At 41.6% G+C, this 21,949-nt stretch overlaps 1 non-coding gene across 1 annotated transcript; it reads right to left on the minus strand.

Annotated features, from left to right (window-relative positions):
* Positions 1 to 21,371: 21,371 nt before the first annotated feature.
* Positions 21,372 to 21,444, minus strand: Trnat-agu (transfer RNA threonine (anticodon AGU)). Its single transcript has one exon. It is a non-coding gene; the product is annotated as a tRNA-Thr (tRNA).
* Positions 21,445 to 21,949: the final 505 nt, after the last annotated feature.

Here is a 21,949-nt window from a genome sequence, read left to right on the forward strand (position 1 = left end):
GCTTACGGCCGCTGAAAGGAACTATTGTGTTGCAGAACAGGATGCCCTGGCTATGCTGTATGGCCCTCAGAAGTTTGAGGGTTATTTGTTGGGTCATCACGCAATAGTGCTTACAGACCATCGGTCGTTAAGCTTTATGAAGAGATGTCGTTTGCGTCATACTAGACTGCGATGTTGGGAGATGTAGCTACAGCAGTTTGATAGGGAAATTAGATGCATTAAAGGACGGAATAACATTATTGCAGATGCATTGTCCAGAATGCCTCAAATCTTCCTTTTTCTTTGGCCAAGGAAACTCCTCGATGGCCCTAAGTTTTCCACCCTCAGGTTGTGTTCCTGTTTGATCAATGATATGCATAAGATATTCAATCTTTTCAATCGGCAAATCTGTCTTACTAAACTTTAATTGCATAATCTTTTGCTGCATGGCCACCAGTACTTTTTCTAATAATGCACAATGCTGATCCCCCATCTCTGTGGCTTTAATGTATCGTAAATATACACAGTAAGCTGCTCCATTAGCTCCGGTCCCAGCACCTGGTACATGGCTCTTACAAAGACACACACTGAAATGTTAAGACCAAATGGCAAGACACACAATTGATAACAATTTCCTTTATGCAGGAACGCTATGTATTTCCTAGTATCTTGTGCTAACCTTATATTCCGGTATCTACAAGTCACATCCATGGACGATAAAAATTTTACTCCATGCAACTTCTACAGAAGTTCGTCAATCACTATTGGCCTATTGGTCTCGCGTTCCACAGAGCTTAAGATAAAGGGAACTAGGATGGTTTTTGGGAATTCACGATGAGAGGATCGAAGCATGCGGCCGTAATTAGGCGAGTATCTGAGGATATAAAAACTGCACACCTTTCTGCACAAGAGGTAAGGGAATCCGATCCAAATGCAGGTTTGATTTCTGCCGCGTATAACCTGAGTGAAAGCCGCTTATTCTTGAGAATAAGCTAATATTGCTAACACGAAATGACAGCAAGGAATATACAGGGATAGAGATAAATAAGGGAAAATGTGTAGTGCAAATTGTCACACACTGAGCTACAAAATAAATTCGTTTTCCGCATGTTCCTATGTCAATAAATAAAATGCAATTGAATGCTAAAAATCTATAAATATGAAGTGGGCTTTTGGGCTGTGCGCCGACATTGGCCAAGGGGACAGATCGGCAACATGGCTCATCACGCCAGTGTTGTAGGTAGTCTAGCAGCTCACGAGAAGGTGAGGCATGCAACGGCAAGCGACGGTCTGTGTGACACTACGAGTAATGACAGCGCCCACATCCATCTCGTACCGGTTATGCTGGCCTATATTATGTACAGTGGCTAGTTGGCATAGGGAAAGGAACGTAAGGAGGGGCTGCACTACTGTACAAGCATGTTATGTAATTAGGTTTTTGTGTCCCAGACTTAGTTTTAAGAAACGAGTACACAGATGCAGAACACAAACTACAGCTACACAGGTATCTGGCAGTTAATACAAATGAATACATTATAGCTGTACAAATCGAAACTAACATCGAAACACATGATCAGAAGCTGCAGTAGCGGTTATAAGTACTGTTCGAAATGACGGGCACGATGTGTGTCGCAAAGTTGACTCTTCGCAGGAAGGATTGCTGAACATGATCCAACATGTCTGTACCCCTTTTTGCGTAATATCACAGGCATGTTGCATTCTGAATTGAAGGATGTCGATATCAACAATCTCTCCTTCATAAATAACAGATTTCAGAGGGCCCCACAAAAAGAAATCCAGTGGATTCAGGTCTGGCGATCTTGCTGACCATGCTACAGAGCCTCCACGACCGATCAATTTCGAAGGAAGACATTGTCCAAATGGCGTCGCACTGTGCCGCTGAAGTGAGCGGGGGCACCATCATGCATGTACAATAGGTTCATACGAGAGGCCAAACAAACGTCTTCCAACAATTCCGGTAATATAGCATCCAGGAAACGCAGATACCGCTCTCCTGTAAACCTTTGTGGTAGCACATGTGGCCCTATGAGATGGTGATCAAAAACACCTCACCAGATATTGACACCGCATCGTTGTTGTAACACTCGTATCACTGTGCTGTAGGGGTTTTCTTCCGTCCACTCGTGCCAATTATGCAAATTCACTATACCCTCCTTCGTGAAACAGGCTTCGTCGGCGAACAGCATTGTTCGTGAAAACTGCTGGTTGTGGATCTGACGCCATAGGATAAAATTGCAGAAGTCCAGCCTCCTCCCGCAGTCGTCCGACAATAATGCCTGTACCCTCTGCATGTGGAAGGGATGGTAATGGTTTCTGTGGAGTACTCACATAACAGTATATTGTGACATTCCGACCGCAGTGACAAGAGACCTGGTGCTTATTGTTCGGACCTCCGCAACAGTTTGTAACACTTTTTCTTCGTCATCCGCACTGTACGTCGACGGTTGGCCACGACCACTAAATCCTGGAGGTGCTACATATACTCTCTCAAGCGCCTGTCCACAGAGCAAAACGTTTTTGCGGATGGAAGGCGCCGGGCAGGAAACCTCGCGCCATACAGTTACCTTGCAACGTCAGCTCTTCCATCTGCAGGCCCGTAGGTGAGGTGGATGTCGGCGTTTTCCTCGTTTTTGAAACTTGCCATGGTACTGAGCAGCGCAGAGGTGTTGTAACACGTCATGCACGCCGTGGTTTTACTTCAGCCGTTGACAACTTTCCGCTTACAGGACATACAATCTCTACACTCTACACTCCGTTACGGCCGGCAACGTGTGATTCACAAGTTATGATACAATTTCACATACAGTACGACCGGATTTGTTCTTTCTCTTATCTTTCTACGCTGGCAGATACACATCAGCTCTTTGGTGTGTCATGCGTTGTATTTAAGGGTGAACGATATTTCATTATCGTAAGGTTCGTCGGTATCTCTTTCAATGGTTAACAAGTAATTTTGTTTTATGTTCACAGTACACCGAGGAGAACGAAATTAACAACGGTAATCATGTGTTACGCATAGCAGCATGCGGTCCTACACATATTTTTCGATATTTGTGAAACCCTCCATATACTGAGAGGCCAATGTCAAAATACCGAGACTCGTATACAGGGGTCGACGAGAGGTTCGTGAACTTACGCCACTTATTTCCAGAACCGCCCGTTTCTGAGCCAAAAATATCCTTTTAGAATGGGAAGAGTTACTTCAAAATGAAATACCATACGACCTAAGCGAATGAAAATAAATAAAGTAGATTAATTTTCGTGTCGAACGATCATTTACTTCAGGTACTGTTCGAATATTCAAAATGGTAGCATAAATCTTTGAACAAGATCCTGAACGTGGCCTTTCCACGACAGTTTACTATGTATCTGAACACCTAGAAATTTGAACTTTTCAATTTTACTAGTAATATGCCAATTCTGTGAAATTAAAACGTCAAGTTTTGTTGAATTGTGTGCTAGAATCTGTAAAAACTTAGTCTCACTGTGATTTAGCGTTAGTTTATTTTCTACAAGCCATGAACTTAGGTTATGAACTGCACTATTTGAAACCGAGCCAATGTTGCACACAAAACCCTTTACTACCCATCCACTGTCATCAGCAAACAGAAATGTTTTAGAGTTACCTGTAGTAGTAGAGGGCATATCAATTTTATAAATAAGGACCAATAATGGCACCAACCCCGATTCCTGGCGCGCACAACACTTGATTATACCCGACTCAGACCCCACATAACAGCCATTCTCAGCATTGTGAATAATAACCTTTTGCTGTCTGTTGCTAAAGCAAGAGTTGAACCAACTATGAGCTGCTCCCCGTATTACCTAATGATCCAAATTCTGCAGCAATATTTTGACCAACACAATAAAACGCTTTAGTTAAATTAAAAAATATGCCTAGCGTTCGAAACCTTTTGTTTAACCCATCCACTATCTCACAGAGAAAACAGTATAAAGCATTTTCAGTTGTCAAATGACTTCTAAAGCCGAACTGTACATTTCATAGCAAGTCGTGTGATAATAAAATTATCAATTAGCCTTACACACACAGAAATAGGTCTAAAATTTTCTACAATATCCCTTTGCCACTTTTTATAAGGAGGCTTTACTACTGAGTAGTTTAATCGTTCAGGAAATTGACCATTCCTTACGGAAGATTTACAAATACGGCTAAATACAGGGTTAACATGTGCAGCACAGTACTTTAATATTCTGCTAGCCACTCCATCATAACCATGAGAGTCCTTAGTCTTCGGTGATTTAATTATTGACTCAATCTCACCCTTGTCTGTATCACAGAGGTGTATTTCAGACATCAATATCGGAAAGGCATTCGGCAAGAAAGTTATATGATTCCCTGTAGAAACTAAATGTTTGTTTAATTCACCAGCAATGCTCAGAAAATTATTGTTAAATACTGTACATATATCTGATTTATCAGTAACAGAAATATTTTTACTACGAACTTAGTTTATATCGTCGACCATGTGCTGCTGACCGGACACTTCCTTCACAACTAACAATATGGTTTTAATTTTATCCTCTCAATTTGCTATACTATTTGCATACCACACACTCTTTGCCTTTATAATGACGTTTCTAAGCACCTTACAATACTCTTTGTAATCGGCTACTGCAGCTTGATTGTTGCTACTTGTAACATTTTGATACAATTGCCGCTTTGTTCTACATGATATCCTTATGTTACTACTCAGCCACCCGGGCTGCCTATTACTGCTAGTACCCCGTTTAGAATGTTCTAATGGAAAGCAACTCTCAAAGAGCATGAGAAATGTGTTAACGAAAGTACTATATTTATCATCTCTGTTATTAGCACTATAAACATCCTGCCACTCTTGTTCCTTGACAAGGTTTAAAAATCTCTCTATTGCTGTTGTATTAACTTTTCTACATAGTTTGTAATAACATGTGACATTTGGTTGAGTACAAAAGCCCTTTAGTGTTAAAATTTGTGCATGATGTTCTGAAAGGCCATTCACCCTTTTACTAACAAAATGAGCATCTAGTAATGAAGAAGGAATAAAAATATTGTCTATGGGTGTGGTCATGTTCCCCTGCACCCCAGTTGGAAGACACACAGTCTGCAACAGGTCTTATGAATTTAAGAGATCAACAAATATCCTTTTTCTTGTACCATCATAAACAAAATTTATATTAAAGTCACCACAAATAACTAATTTCTGGTATTTCCTACAAAGTGAAGCAAGAACCCTCTCTAGCTTGAGCAGAAATGCTCTGAAGTCAGAGTTAGGGTACCTATAAACAACAACAATTACAAGTTTAGTTTTACTAAACTCAACTGCCCCTGCACAACATTCAAATATCTGTTCAGTGCAGTGCCGTGACACGTCTATGGACTCAAATGGAATACTGTTTTTTACGTACAAAGCCACTCCTCCATCCCGCAAGGAACCCCTTGATAAACAGCCAGCTAATCTGTATCCTGGTAAAGGAAGCCTCTGGCCTCTGAACTGCCAAATTAATTAAGTGGTGCTCCGACATACCAATAATTTCAGAGTCAACATGTATAAGCAGTTCACTAACTTTATCTCTAATACGTCCTATATTTTGATGAAATATGCTAACTCCTCCTATACATGGAAACATGACGCCCTCTGCTAGTGTATCCTGTTTCCAAACGAGTTTTTGGATTAAGGAATGTAATAGAATTGAAGAGGTACGTTAGTGGAGAGAGTGATAATTAAACGTAGGGAGTCTCTCCGTCTTGGAGAGATTTCATAGTTTGCGACTGTGCCCACCTCAGCAGTCTGAAGCAATTCTTCCTTTCTCTGCTTCAGTCTCTTCTAATAGCCATTTGTCTTTCAAAGATTGTCAACAGGAGTGTAAAAGAAGGGAGGACAAGTGTCCGAGTGGAGCGACGTGGTTGTGGAAGTGCAAAATAACAGAACTTACGTTTGGTGACAGGCGTTTTAAAGAAAAGGTTTAATTTTTAGATTTAAGGAAGACGGAGTCTAGTACTATACGCAAAGCACTGCTTCAATATGAGTCGAATTGGAAATAGTGAGCAAAGATGAGGAATAATGACCAGAGCACATAGAAAGTACTAACTATTAAAGAAGCACTACGTTGAAATTTTTCTGTAGGAGTAGTTAAGGGAGCAAGATGTTATGATGCATTTGTAAGATGTGAAAGCAGAGTCCTGCACGATGTGTGGAATAGACTGAGCAGCCATGAGCGCCGGAGAAACATGAGAAAAGCCTTGTAAAAATATTACGTATATTAAAGTAATTAAAAAATGTAATATCACACTACAGTAGCTGACAGAGCGGTTCTGGTAGCCATACAAAAGTAATATCCCAGTGTGAAGGTTGTGAATAAAGGAGTGTTATATAACATAAAGTAACAAATAAAGTAAACAGAAAAAGAATTGTAAGACGTGTCATGAATGATGCTGAGGCCTCAAGTCAGTAGGTTTTGTAAGTTCACAGTTGGTGTAATAAGCAACAAAACACAGTAACTGGAAACTGGAGTCGTAAAATGATACTAGTCACAGTGCAAAATCACTATGTGTATAGTATCTAATAAGAAAGTTATGGGCGGCTAGTATTAAAGTGACAATATTATTAAGTGGTATGGTAATTCGTGTGTTGGGAGGAGAAATGAAAGTCACTGGTATAAGGCTTAATCATCGAAAAGGAAGACAGAAAATGTACCAAATGGAAAACAAAGAAGTGAAACATTGAAATTGGGTGAAAATATCGCCTCTCACTTAATTAAAAAGGCTATCTTTAGTTTCATTGCCCGTACAACTGACTTTCTTTCGAAAACCACCTCGTATTCTTAGCTATCGAATGAAGTTCTTAAATCTATTGCTTATCTGAAGCATGGTCATTCTTGCTCAGCACATTGCCACGTTTCACCCCGCCTGCATAGTTTGCACTACTGAGGTAACATATCTATGTATATTGTTTCTGAAAAAGGCAAGCTTATTTTACACAAACAGTGGAGACGGGATGAAATGTGGCAATGTGCTGGGCACGAATGACCATGCTTCAGATAAGCAATAGATTTAAGAACTTGATTCGATAGCTAAGAATATGAGGTGGCTCCCGAAAGAAACTCAGTTGTTGTACGGGCAATGAAACTAAAGTTATAGCCTTCTTAATTAAGCAAACACCGATTAGCAGAGCGAGGGTAGCATGTCGAAGGGTTACGGTAAGAGCTCAGTCGGGCGTGGTAGACCGGCAAGGTGACTTGCAAGAACGTGAAGGTGGAAGGACACAGAGCATGATGCATGCACTGACGCAGTATCCGTAGGCGGACACTCCTTGGGTATGGAGAAGGTGGAATGTTCCGACCAGAGGCTGCCGAAAGGTAAAAAATTTGTTCGTCTGAATAAACTTAAATTAGAGCAGAGGGACAGAGTAAAATTGGCAGAAGCGTGTAAATAAAAAGTGTACATGCGCAGAAAGCAACAGAGAAAATATAAGGTAAAATGTGTCTGTTTTAATGGAAAAGACGGTGGCTGATGTCACAAGTGGTTTCGTGGGGGAGGAAGGCCCACAATATGCCATTGTTGAGAACTAGCTGTTCAACAGGGGAGCAGTACGAATGGCCGGCAGTTGCGCTCCCGCAATATTACAAACTGAGCTTTGCTTTTTGGCTACATATGAATAAGACCGCGACAAAGTAACGTTAGCGTAGATGGTGAAGTTACTGTGTCTGCGAATTAATGTAATGTTTACCTTAATATGTGGCAATTACTGAGGCACAAACGTAGATAGGTAACTGAGCAAAGCTTATTGTGTGCAACAACATGACAGTCATTGAAAACGGTAAGTGAGATGCTGTGCTCGCTCCGGCTGTTGCAATTCTGTTTTTGTTTTCTGCCAGTATTATAATGATCAATTGCTTATGATCATGTTTATTTTTATGTGAGGTATCAAGTGTAAGTAAAGTCTGAGGTCCGTGACATCCGGTAATACAAGATCTTGGCCTTGTACATTAAAGAGGCGCGTGGCAGCTGAGTAAATTTCATAATTATGATCACAATTGGGATTTGCCTGATTGAGACAGCAACTAAAGACAGTTGGTACCCGGCAGTGGTCTTAAGCTCCCTTAGAGGAGAATATCCGTCTGATTACTATCTTGCTGGATTCTGGCGTGTAAATTACGATTTTTTTTGTAATAAATTGTACCAAAAGGTTTTGCGGACAACGTGTCTCTAGAATATAATTGATTCTATCAGAGCTGCGTTACACTATTTAGTAGCATCCACATTACTCTCCAAACCTTTCGTTCTACGTATTTGCTAAGTCCAGAATCCACAGGGTGCTGAATAATATATGAGTGGCTGAACTGCAGGGAAGGGCAGGTAAGATTACAGGTCGATCAAGCGCGGAGGCTGACTTCGCTGCCACCCTGCAGGTACGTCACTACGAGGACCTGGCACGCACGCCTGTACATCTACCGCTTACCGTAACAGACAGTCCCAGCGGTCTAGTACGTTATAAGTTAGGGTTTTTCATTCCGCAGTGGGGATGTTACAAAGAGGTACATCGAAGGACGCAATGTTACATTCTGTCAACGAACTGTGAAAGGAAAGAACTTTAAACTACCGAAAATTTCTCAAACCAGTTGTACTACTAGAGACCTTAAAAACATGTAACAGTTCTGAAAATCCTCAGAGCGGCATTGGTCATCGACTGACAAAGCGTTCATAAACCATCCCACTGATATACGTGCTGGAGTGCTTAAGAGGCTCAACTCGTATTCGGAAGGATGACAGTTCAGATCACCGTCTGGGCATCCACATTTAGATATCCCGTGGTTTCTGCAGACATTGTAAGAGAAATGCGACTGTTATTCGTTTTCAAAAGGATACAGTTGATTTCCTTCCTCACCCCCTCACAAGGGAGGATGTGCTCCGATTATGTGGCGTGCACATGGTTTTTTTTTTTTTTTTTAAAGGCTAGACAGTGGTGCGAGGTGTCCTGGTGAACACTCACCAGTCGGCGTGCAGGCAGGGAAATCAGGACGTGCTCAGTGTAAAGACACTTCAGCTATAAAGATATTAGCAGTAAATTTTCAGAGTGTGCGGAATAAAGTTCCTGAATTTATTGCCCCCCAGGAAGCGTATGGCGCGCAAATTATTCTCGGGACGGAGACCTGGCTGAACCCTGAGATAGTTCTGAAATATTTAGTGAGGGTTGGAACGTGTATCGGAAAGACAGATTAGACACCGTAGGAGGTGGTGTCTTCATTGCAGTTGACAAAAATATTGTGTCTACTGAGATCTTAGTAGAGTGTGATTTTGAAGTTACCTGGACACGTTTAACAGAGCTAGGGGAAATAAAGTTAATTTTGGGGTGTTATTACCGGCCACCAGGTTTCACCGTGACAGTTCTAGAATCATTCAAAGGGAGTCTACATTCTGTATCGCAGAAGTACCCGGATCATGCTATATAAGTCGGAGGCGACTTCAACCTACCTAGTGTAGACTGGGATGTCTATTGATTCAGTACAGGTGATACAGACAAGCCGTCGTGTGAATTACTTTTGAACACATTATCCGAAAACTGTCTTGAGCAGCTAAATCGACAGCCAACGCGTTAATGGAAATATTTTAGATCTGGTAGCCACGAAGAGACCAGACCTCATCGACGGTGTCAGTGTTGAGACAGGGATTAGTGATCATGATGTTGTCGTTACGACTATGGTTACGAAAGTTAATAGGTTGGTCAAGAAGGCTAGGAGAGTATTCTTACTAGAAAGAAAAGATAAGCAGTTGTTAGCATCCCACCTAGTAAATGAATCGACTTCATTTACTTCCGGTACGATGGACGTGGAAGAATTATGGGCAAATTTTAAACACATTGTAAATAACGCATTGGACAAGTATGTGCCGAAAAAGTGGGTTACGGACGGAAAAGAACCACCTTCGTTTAACAGGGCAATTCGGAGAATGCCCAGGGAGCAAAGGCAGTTGCACTCGCGGTGCAAGAAAGATCCGGAGAATGAGGACAGTCAAAAGTTAGTAGAGATTCGTGCTGCTGTAAAAAGAGCGATGCGCGAAGCATTCAACCTCTACCAATGTCATACCTTAGCAACAGATCTTGCTGAAAACCCAAGGAAATTCTGGTCTTACGTAAAATCGGTAAGCGGGTCGAAGGCTTCCATCCAGTCACTCACTGATCAGTCTGGCCTGGCAACGGAAGACAGCAAAACGAAAGCTGAAATTTTAAATTTAGCATTTGAGAAATCTTCCACTCAGGAGGATCGTAAAAACATACCGCCGTTTGAGTCTCGTACATATTCCCGTATGGAGGACATAGTGATAGACATCCCTGGGGTTGTGAAGCAGCTTAATGTGTTGAAAATAAATAAATCGCCAGGTCCTGATGGGATTCCAATTCGGTTTCAAAGAGAGTACTCTACTGCATTGGCTCCTTACTTAGCTTGCATTTATCGCGAATCTCTTGCCCAACGTAAAGTCCCCAGCGATTGGAAAAAAGCGCAGGTGACGCCTGTATACAAGAAGGGTAGAAGGATGGATCCTCAAAATTATAGACCAATATCAGCAACATCGGTTTGTTGCAGTATACTCGAACATATTCTCATTTCGAATATAATGAATTTCCTTCAGACAGATAAGTTGCTGTCCACGCAACAGCACGGCTTTAGAAAGCATCGCTCCTGCGAAACGCAACTTGCCCTTTATTCACATGATATTTTGCGAACCACGGATGAAGGGATCAGACAGGTGCCATATTCCTTGACTTCCGGAAAGAGTATGACTCGGTGCCCCACTGCAGACTCCTAACTAAGGTACGAGCATATGGGATTGGTTCCCAAGTATGTGAGCGGCTCGAAGACTTCTTAAGTAATAGAACCCAGTATGTTGTCCTCGATGGTGAGTGTTCATCGGAGGTGAGGGTATCATCTGGAGTGCTCCAGGGAGGTGTGGTAGGTCCGCTGTTGTTTTCTATCTACATAAATGATCTTTTGGACAGGGTGGATAGCAATGTGCGGCTGTTTGCTGATGATGCTGTGGTGTACGGGAAAGTGTCGTCGTTGAGTAGCTGTAGGAGGATACAAGATGACTTGGACAGGATATGAGATTCGTGTGAAGAATGGCAGCTAACTCTAAATATAGATAAATGTATATTAATGCACATGAATAGGAAAAAGAATCCTGTAACGTTTGAATATTCCATTAATAGTGTAGCGCTTGACACAGTCACGTCGATTAAATATTTGGGCGTAAAACTGCAGAGTGATATGAAGTGGGACAAGCATGTAATGGCAGTTGTGGGGAAGGCGGATAGTCGTCTTCGGTTCATTGGTAGAATTTTGGGAAGATGTGGCTCATCTGTAAAGGAGACCGCTTACAAAACACTAATACGACCTATTCTTGAGTACTGCTCGAGCGTGTGGGATCCCTATCAGATCGAATTCAGGGAGGACATAGAAGCAATTCAGAGGCGGGCTGCTAGATTTGTTACTTGTAGGTTTGATCATCACGTGAGTGTTACGAAAATGCTTCAGGAACTCGGGTGGGAGTCTCTAGAGGAAAGGAGGCGTTGTTTCCGTGAATCGCTACTGAGGAAATTTAGAGAACCAGCATTTGAGGCTGACTGTAGTACAGTTTTATTGGCGCCAACTTACATTTCACGGAAAGACGACAAAGATAAGATAAGAGAGATTAGGGCTCGTACAGAGGCATACAGGCAGTCATTTATCCCTCTTTCTGTTTGGGAGTGGAACACGGAGAGAAGATGGTAGTTGTGGTACGAGGTACCCTCCGCCACGCACCGTATGGTGGATTGCGGAGTATGTATGTAGATGTAGATATAATAAAATTTTAATCATCAGGAAGTTAAGATCTGACCGTCCTTCTTTCCTTAAAATTTAGCAGTTGCATTAACAAGTTCAAAAGATCAAGAAAATTAATTATAAACCTGCCACCAAGAAGTAAACAGGGTGAAACTACACACTTCACTTCAGTCAAATGTAATACCGAAAATAAATATGTTTACATATTAGATCAATGAGCATATGCGTGTACCAGCGGAAGATACATGAACCCAAAAATCAGAAATAAACAATTACCTTATTAAAACGCAAAAGAACACTTTCATGGCGAGAGACATAAGCTCACAGAATATATATATATATATATATATATATATATATATATATATATATATATATATACGAAGACTTACGTTTCTTTCCGAGGTACTGCTGTACGCTTATGTAATAGTTTTTCCACGTGGTTCTGTTGTAAAGTAGTCGTTAAAGATGTTCAGTGACAAGTCCTGTACGTGTCATGTACCACTATGTAATTGATGTACAACTATGTACAGCTAGAATTTACCCTTCTGTTACAACGTTAGTCAGCCAATAATTATATTTACCCTGGCCAGTGGTATTCGGTATTTTGTTATAGTTATGTCTATTCTAGTAGTGTAGTAAAGTTCAATAAAGCAGGAACACGTGAACCCTTTCCTTGTTTCTGATTGTGTGTATCTGGACATTTGTATTGTTTCCAGTCAACTTAATAATAGTGTAAATAGCAATAAGTACAGCGTTTCTGCCATCGTAGTACATCAAGCACATTGCGATTACTGGCAACGTGGTGTTCACGATTGAATCTCGGGAATGTGCAATAGTACCTTGTTTCGTTTATTTCAAACTTCGCTTCGCAATTTCTCGGTATGCAATTGACGTACTGGGAGAGAAGCAACGCCATTCTTTTTGTCGTTTTTCGTGTTATTGATTGCTTAAGAAATAGGAAAAGGGAGAGAAGGAAACATAGTAGGTGAATATGGATTGGGGCTAAGAAATGAAAGAGGAAGCCGCCTAGTAGAATTTTGTACAGAGCACAACTTAGTCATAGGTAACACTTGGTTTAAGAATCATGAAAGAAGGTTGTATACGTGGAAGAACCCTGGAGATACTAAATGGTATCAGATAGATTATATAATGGTAAGACAGAGATTTAGGAACCAGGTTTTAAGTTGTAAGACATTTCCAGGGGCAGATGTGGACTCTGACCACTATCTATTGGTTATGACCTGTAGATTAAAACTGAAGAAACTGCAAAAATGTGGGAAATTAAGGAGATGGGACCTGGATAAACTGAAAGAACCAGAGGTTGTACAGAGTTTCAGGGAGAGCATAAGGGAACAATTGACAGGAATAGGGGAAAGAAATACAGTAGAAGAAGAATGGGTAGCTCTGAGGGATGAAGTAGTGAAGGCAGCAGAGGATAAAGTAGGTAAAAAGACGAGGGCTGCTAGAAATCCTTGGGTAACAGAAGAAATATTGAATTTAATTGATGAAAGGAGAAAATATAAAAATGCAGTAAATGAAGCAGGCAAAAAGGAATACAAACGTCTCAAAAATGAGATCGACAGGAAGTGCAAAATGGCTAAACAGGGATGGCTAGAGGACAAATGTAAGGATGTAGAGGCTTATCTCACTAGGGGTAAGATAGATACTGCCTACAGGAAAATTAAAGAGACCTTTGGAGAGAAGAGAACCACGTGTATGAATATCAAGAGCTCAGATGGCAACCCAGTTCTAAGCAAAGAAGGGAAGGCAGAAAGGTGGAAGGAGTATATAGAAGGTTTATACAAGGGTGATGTACTTGAGGACAATATTATGGAAATGGAAGAGGATGTAGATGAAGACGAAATGGGTGATACGATACTGCGTGAAGAGTTTGACAGAGCACTGAAAGACCTGAGTCGAAACAAGGCCCCCGGAGTAGACAACATTCCATTAGAACTACTGACGGCCTTGGGAGAGCCAGTCATGACAATACTCTACCAGCTGGTGAGCAAGATGTATGAGACAGGCGAAATACCCTCAGACTTCAAGAAGAATATAATAATTCCAATCCCAAAGAAAGCAGGTGCTGACAGATGTGAAAATTACCGAACAATAAGTTTAATAAGTCACAGCTGCAAAATACTAACGCGAATTCTTTACAGACGAATGGAAAAACTGGTAGATGCGGACCTCGGGGAGGATCAGTTTGGATTCCGTCGAAATGTTGGAACACGTGAGGCAATACTGACCTTACGACTTATCTTAGAAGAAAGATTAAGAAAAGGGAAACCTACGTTTCTAGCATTTGTAGACTTAGAGAAAGCTTTTGACAATGTTGACTGGAATACTCTTTTTCAAATTCTAAAGGTGGCAGGGGTAAAATACAGGGAGCGAAAGGCTATTTACAATTTGTACAGAAACCAGATGGCAGTCATAAGAGTCGAGGGGCATGAAAGGGAAGCAGTGGTTGGGAAAGGAGTGAGACAGGGTTGTAGCCTCTCCCCGATGTTATTCAATCTGTATATTGAGCAAGCAGTAAAGGAAACAAAAGAAAAATTTGGAGTAGGTATTAAAATTCATGGAGACGAAGTAAAAACTTTGAGGTTCGCCGATGACATTGTAATTCTGTCAGAGACGGCAAAGGACTTGGAAGAGCAGTTGAACGGAATGGACAGTGTCTTGAAAGGAGGATATAAGATGAACATCAACAAAAGCAAAACGAGGATAATGGAATGTAGTCAAATTAAATCGGGTGATGCTGAGGGAATTAGATTAGGAAATGAGACACTTAAAGTAGTAAAGGAGTTTTGCTATTTAGGAAGTAAAATAACTGATGATGGTCGAAGTAGAGAGGATATAAAATGTAGACTGGCAATGGCAAGGAAAGCGTTTCTGAAGAAGAGAAATTTGTTAACATCGAATATAGATTTAAGTGTCAGGAAGTCATTTCTGAAAATATTTGTTTGGAGTGTAGCCATGTATGGAAGTGAAACATGGACGATAACTAGTTTGGACAAGAAGAGAATAGAAGCTTTCGAAATGTGGTGCTACAGAAGAATACTGAAGATAAGGTGGATAGATCACGTAACTAATGAGGAGGTATTGAATAGGATTGGGGAGAAGAGAAGTTTGTGGTACAACTTGACTAGAAGAAGGGATCGGTTGGTAGGACATGTTTTGAGGCATCAAGGGATCACAAATTTAGCATTGGAGGGCAGTGTGGAGGGTAAAAATCGTAGAGGGAGACCGAGAGATGAGTACACTAAGCAGATTCAGAAGGATGTAGGTTGCAGTAGGTACTGGGAGATGAAGAAGCTTGCACAGGATAGAGTAGCATGGAGAGCTGCATCAAACCAGTCTCAGGACTGAAGACCACAACAACAACACAAGAAATAATACGGGATGCCCATTAAAAAAACGTAGGTTAGTGTTGAAAATAGTATTTCCTTACCTTTCAGACTGTTTCATAGCATTTACTTTCGCGAGCCCCTACCTTATTTTCCTAACAATAAAAGTCGTTTTTCAGCATCTATTGTTCTTCAAAAGGTATATGCGCTGAAACTTTTAAGTTGGCCAGAGAGCACTGTTCACTTTTGAGCACTGTTGATGGTGTGTAGTTAGTACTGAGCAGTCATCTGAGCCTTCTGACAATGCTGCTTCCTATATTCGTTTAAAAGTCGTTGCTATAAAATCTGATGTTATTTAATAGCGTTCTTTCAGTTAGTCATACAGCTATTTATTGCGTAGTCATATAGTGCACCGAACAGAAATGTAAAAAAAAAGATTGGACAGTTCAAAAATTGGCAATCTAATGAGTAAAAAATTTGATACTTATCGTATGTAATGAACATGTTGGTGACTAAGAACATCTTCTTGGGGTGGAGGTCTCTTCTGAACAGCAGGTTGCAAGGCATCCCAGACACGATCAATGATGTTAATGTCTGGGGAGTTTGGCGGCCAGTAGAAGTATTTAAAGCCAGAAGGGTATTCCTGGAGCCACTCGGTAGCAATTCTGGACGTGTGGAGTGTTGCATTGTCCTGCTGAAATTGCCCACGTCCGTCAGAGTGCGTAATGGACATAATTGGATGCAGGTGATCAGACACGATGCTTACGTACATGTCACCTGTTAGAGTCGTATCTAGACATATCAGGGGTCTTATATCACTGCGACTGCACACGCACCACACCATTACAGAGCATCCACCGGCTTGAACAGTCCCCTGCTGACATTCAGGGCTCATAAATTTATGAGGTTGTCTCTATCCCCGTACATGTCCATTTGCTCGATACAATTTGAAACGATACTCGTCCGACCAGGCAATATGTTTCCCGTCATCAACGGACCAACATCGGTGTTGACGGGTCCAGGCGAGGCGTAAAGCTTTGTGTCGTGCGATCATCAAGGGTACACGAGTAGGCCTTCGGCTCCGAAAGCCCATGTCGATGATTTTTCGTTGAATGGTTCTCACGCTGATACTTGTTGTTGGTCCAGCATTGAAATCTGCAGAAATTTGCGGAAGGGCTGCACTTCTATGACGTTGAACGATTCTCTTCAGTCGTAGTTGCTCAAGTTCTATCAGGATCCTTTTCCAACCGCAGCGTTGCCGGAGATATGATGTTTTACGCGAGTCGCGGTGGCCGAGCGGTTCTAGTAGTTTCAGTCCGGAACCGCGCGACTGCTACGATCGCAGCTTCGAATCCTGCCTCGGGCATGGATGTGTGTGCTGTCCTTAGGTTAGTTAGGTTTAAGTAGTTCTACGTTCTAGGGGACTGAACTTCAGATGTTAAGTCCCATAGTGCTCAGAGCCATTTGAACCATTTTGATGTTTTACCGGATTCCCGATATTCACGGTAAACTCGTGAAATGGTCGTACAGGAAGATTACCACTTCATCGCTACCTCGGAGATGCCGTGTCACATCGTTCGTGCGCAGACTGTAACACCACGTTCAAACTCACTGAAATCGTGATAAGCTGCCATTGCAGCAACATTAACCGATCTAACAACTGCGCCAGACACTTTTTGTTTTATATAGGAGTTTCCGACCGCAACGCTGTATTCTGCCTGTTTACATATCTCTGTGTTTGGATACTCATGCCTGTACTAGTTTCTTTGGCGCCCCAGTTTATTACAGCATTAAGTTCCAAATCGTTCCAACACAAGTAATTGGTCAAATTAACTGTTGTACGTAGTTTTCTGCATACATGACAGAACAGTTACAAATAAAAATTTTAAAAATTAAAATGATTTTATGTTATTGTTCATAATTTATAAATGTATTATGTGTATGCCACAGCGCGAAAATAATATTTAATATTTGCTTTTATATGATTGTCTCGTCTGAAAAATTGAGTTTTCTTTCGAAAAATCGTCATTGTCCTGATATAATAGGTAATAAATTTCTGTGAAGTTTCGCAACCAAGCTATCGTAAAGTGCGAAACACATGCCATTTGTGGTCAAATAAAACAAACAGAATTCAGAGGATAATTAATTTATTTTACAATAATATAAAACTAATCTTCCAAATTATAGAGAAACTTGGAAAAGTGTGAAATTTAAACAAATATTTCCATAAAATATACCGAATCGTTGGCTCACTTCTAGTACTTCAGACTTGCAGTTTTAGGTAAAACGTAGCTAAAAAAGAAAGGGGATCACAGATTTCGTCATACAGGCTTAGTATCGTAAGCTACTATTGATCAAAGATCCCCCTAATTCTGGTACATTATGGCCTCCAACGCTGACAGTGAAGTGGGAAGTTGTGTGATGTGCCAGTCGTTTACGCGGTATCAGTGCGATAAGATGAGTCGATGTAGAGCCGTGACAGAATGGCCGAAAAAGCTATCATGTTTTGTTGTGCTCATGGCGCACCGTGAGTGAAGTCGGCCGATTTGGTGGTACATCAGCAGTGACTGTCAGACGTGGGTACAAGCAATGATGTATCTCTAGCAACCATATAACAAGATCAGTGGTCGTAAAAAATACTAAGCCACAGGGACCGGAGCTAAGCGTCACGCCTTGTCAGTGTCATTCGATTTCAAGCCCAACAGAAATTACTACTGTGACTGAACACAGGTCTATGTAAACAAAATTCTAAGTGAAAACTGCGACGAAAACTGCATCAGTGGGTATTTGGAGTCGAATAGCTCGCAAAACGCCGTTCCTGACAGCGGCAACCAACACAGAAACCTGGACTGCTGATGAACGAAAGCGAGTAGGACACGTTTTTGTCTCTTTGTAAACGTTGCAAGGTGCCGAAGTCACCGACGTCCAAATGAGGCGCGTAACACGCGATATGCGGATGGTGTAACTAGGGTTGCAGGTGATCCTGTGATGTTATGGAGCTGATTTTCGTACAGCGACTTTGACCCACTCACTCAGGTTAACGGAAACATTAACGAGTAATTTTATTTTAACCCTCTTGGTGACCAGTTGTTTCCATTTTTTACGTCGGGTATTTTCATGATGGTTACGCTTTGAACGCTCCTATTTGGTTCAATTGGCTCTGAGCACTATGGGACTTAACATCTATGATCATCAGTCCCCTAGAACTTAGAACTACTTAAACCTAACTAACCTAAGGACATCACACAACACCCAGTCATCACAAGGCAGAGAAAATCTCTGACCCCGCCGGGAATCGAACCCGGGACGCTCATATTTCCCAAGATGACAACAGCCGCGTTCGTATGACTGCATACATACATTTCTGGTTTGTCGAAAGCTCGAGTACCCAACAGTACCTGGAGTAACCCGAAAAATCACCCTAATCTTAATCCCATAGAAAGCGGCCGCTACTATTGGGAACAGCGGGGGAAACGTAGCAGTCTGTATCTCAGTAATGTTTTGGCTCTATAGGGATTACTCATCAATTATTCACTTCAACGTTATGTAGCATACCTAAAGCAACTTACAGACTCTCTTAATTGTTAAGGTAAGGCCATTATCTGTGGCAGAAGCGACATTACATGGCATTAGCGTTTTGTTTCCAGTGTGTGACCATTCTTTTCTCCGGTGTGCTTCGATTGAAACTAAAAGATCAATTGCTGACTGCTACACAGTTTTACTGCCCTTCATATCACAACAAATGTGTTCATTGTATGAATGCCTCTCGGTTAGAGATCTTGCCAAGATCATATTTATGAAATCTACGTATTAAACGTACACTGATGAGCCAAAACATCATGACCACCGGCTTAGTGGCATGTTGGTCCACTTTTGAAACGCACTACAGAAGCAATATTGCTGTGTCATGAATTAGAGATGCCTTTGTTAGCTTACCTGATGTATATGGCACAACAAATTACGCACATGCTATGCAATGCCCATAAATAAGTGGTCGCTGGTGTGTGGGCGCGGAGCTGGCGCCAAATAGCGTCACAGATGTGGCTCATCGTATTCAGAGCACACTAATTTGGTGGTCGATACATCAACGAGAGTTCACTGTCATGCTCCTCAAACCACTGTAACATGATTCTGAGTCCACGACGTGAACAGATAACCTGATGAAAGATGTCAGCGTCGTCAGGCAATACATCGAGCATGAAGAGATGATGGTACTTCGTAGTAATGCTCACATAATCCATAGCTGTCATGGTGCTTTCAGTTATTGTCATATGTCCCAAGGAATCCTACATTAGTGTCTCTGGTAGCCCAACGGTCCCGCTTATTTCAAACAGCCGTCAGTCTAGATGACGGTGTATGCAGACACAATCATTAACCTGGTGTAGCAAGGAATGTGGTTCGTCCAATGAGGAGCTATATTTACAATGATCCATGATCCAATCTCGATGATCCTGTGCCCACAGCATTCTCAATTTACGGTCGTGAAAGAAAACCTCGTCCTCTGCAGGCTCTAAAATTTATCGTTTATTTGCAGCGCTATTCGCTAGTTTAGACTATGGAGTCAGGTTCAGGTACATACAAAGTGTCACTATGTACCATGTCTTATGTGAGATGATACGAAAATCAATTTATCAGTCCACATGTGAAACCACAAATCAATATTGACAAGTTTCGTATCACATATGAACAAGAGAAGTTAGAAAATATGTGGAAGAGCGACATATGGCACAACTTGATGGCCAAATTAACAACGATATTTTAAAGAACTGTATTATGTTACGTTTGACGTCTCAAATTGCACCCTCGGTGCAGTCTCAAGTCGAGTCAGCTACTATCAGGTAACGGACGATGTCCCTGGTTGAACTTTGCACCACACTGTTGCTGTCTACTGTACAACCGCAGGTAGAAAACTGTTCGCTGAACCGTGTAACCCCGAACAATTGTGTCTGCACCATCATTGTACTCTGTTGTCAGAGCTGCCACAGATAATCTCAAGTACCGCTTTATTGAGCGCGCAAACCTCCGACGTCCATGTTCAGTGATGAGACATGGACGTTCAACAGCTTGTCACTTACCTGTGCTTTCTCCATTCTTCAACAACTTTTCATATGTGCTCGCCACAGCAGCACACGAACAGCTAACCAGCCGCACCGTTTCCTAAATGCCCGCTCCCAAGCCCAGGACTAAAACACTTTACCCTTGGTCAAAGTCATTAATGTCAGTCGATTTCCGCATTCGCCACCAGACTGATTGCCCACTCGCCTCTGCTCTGCTTATCATACTTCCTTTATCATGTCACGTGCCCGCATTGCCACCAGGTTGTATCTTACCTTGCGGTGAGCAGTGATAATAGTGCTTCGGCTTTCTGTGAAAATGGTATGGGAATAGTAGAGACAATATTAAATGAGTCTAAGAACGTTGATCACTGCCTACCATTATGCTTCATACTGATGATTTGAGATTCATCCATCAGTGCTTGTTTCGCCATAACGCAGTGCTACAGCAATGAAAGGCTAAAATCGTAAAAGGAGAGAAGGCTGCTGTGTTCAGTAAGACAATTGCAATGTCAAATCGTATTACAAAGGGAGGGTTGGTTAAGAACAAATCGCAATTTAGTTTTCTTCACCCTGATATCTGGTTTGTATATCGTGTTTTGTATGAGCTTCTTATAAACCTTCACTACTGATAATTTCTACAGGTATTTATAGGTGCTTCACGTCCACAACAACATCTAAAGTGAGCGAAGTAGCGGAATGTTTAACACACTGGTTTCGATTTTTGCAGGACAAATGTTAAAACCCGCGGTCGGTCATTCACATTTAGGTGTTCCGTGTTTCCCCGAAATCATTTTAGGTCAAATGCAGGATGCTTCCATTAAAAAATGTCATGGCTGATTGCCTTTCCCACCCTTTCCCAACCCGACCTTGTACACTGTTTCTGATGACCTCGTCGCTGACAGGACGTTCAACACTAATCTTCCTTTAACGATATCTAAGTGTATAATATTGTCATCATAACGTGAAATTACTGTACCAAAAGGTATAAACTATACCTCACTGTACATGTGGTTTCTCTTCTTTCGGACATGTCCGAAAAATGGACGCCATTTTGATCCAGCAGCTACTATGAATCAAGACACACAGGAATTACTAACATTAGGAACCAGTGGGCATTCAGTTAAATCAATGGGGAAAGTTGAATATTTGTGCCGAACTGGGATTCTAACCCAGGTCCCCTGCTTACTAGGCAGATGCGCTGACCACTGCGCAATACGGACACAGTTGTCGGTCTATCTACCTAGTAAGCGGGAAACCTGGGCTCTAATCCCGGTCAAAAACAAATTTTCAACTTCCCCCATTGATTTAAATCAATGCCCTCTGGCAACTAATGTCATTAATTCCTTTGTTTCTATGCCTTATTGTGTATACTGAAGCTACTGACTTCCGGAGGGTAAAGACTTCATAGGCACGGGTTTCAACAGCGCGAAGTGACAAAGTGGTCACAACAGTGGACTTGCATAAGAGACGAGCTGATTTCGAATGTTCGTCAGTCTATCCAGATGTAGGATTGGCGTTGTTTCCCTAGCGTATTTAAGGCAAATATCGGGATGAACTTTTCTTTCGCAAATAATGCTGTTACTGACTCACCTAGAACAGTATGACTGGCGACCCGCCATCACAATTACAATTGTACCAATACATAGCTTCTATTTTCTAAACTACATAAATTCTCAAACTATGCATTTATGAATTAAAAATGTCCTTTTCGCGACCCTCGGTGGT

Source organism: Schistocerca gregaria, chromosome X (assembly GCF_023897955.1).
Source record: "Schistocerca gregaria isolate iqSchGreg1 chromosome X, iqSchGreg1.2, whole genome shotgun sequence".
Taxonomy (NCBI): Eukaryota; Metazoa; Arthropoda; class Insecta; order Orthoptera; family Acrididae; genus Schistocerca; species Schistocerca gregaria.